The following is a 377-nucleotide window of genomic DNA, read 5'->3' as shown; positions in this document are numbered from 1 at the left end:
CCTGAAGCATCCAGAAACTCCTTCCGTATACGCAGCATGACACAAGAGGGGATCACGACACAGACACTTCTCCCAAGTAAACCCCCAGCACCAACTCACCAAGTCCTATAGGCCATGTGTCTGCATTGCCTGCAAAGAGAACAGTGGTTAGTGGACAGTCACATTTTTTATCTTAGATTTCAGAGTAATGATTGTTTTGAAACAAAATAAAGTTTTTCATTTTGTTGTCTTGATAATACTGTGTTTTTGTAACTATGTGAAACCAATAATCAATGGGTATTGTTGTAAACATTTGATTTCTATACTTGCTAACAGTGGTATCAAATTGGCCTCACCGTTCCATCCATCTGATTCTCAACCGGCCATGGTCAACTCTG

General features: G+C 40.3%; 1 long non-coding RNA gene across 1 annotated transcript in view; it reads left to right on the top strand.

The window, feature by feature from the left end:
• The window catches only part of LOC116700651 (uncharacterized), a 3395-nt gene extending 3219 nt beyond the window's left edge, over nt 1-176 (top strand). Inside the window, exon 7 of the long non-coding RNA XR_004334695.1 lies at nt 1-176. This exon is cut by the window's left edge and continues 194 nt beyond it. This is a non-coding gene — a long non-coding RNA (uncharacterized LOC116700651).
• Nucleotides 177-377: the final 201 nt, after the last annotated feature.

The sequence above is a fragment of the Etheostoma spectabile genome, chromosome 13 (assembly GCF_008692095.1).
Source record: "Etheostoma spectabile isolate EspeVRDwgs_2016 chromosome 13, UIUC_Espe_1.0, whole genome shotgun sequence".
In the NCBI taxonomy this organism is placed as follows: Eukaryota; Metazoa; Chordata; class Actinopteri; order Perciformes; family Percidae; genus Etheostoma; species Etheostoma spectabile.
This window is presented reverse-complemented; position numbering and strand designations above follow the sequence as displayed.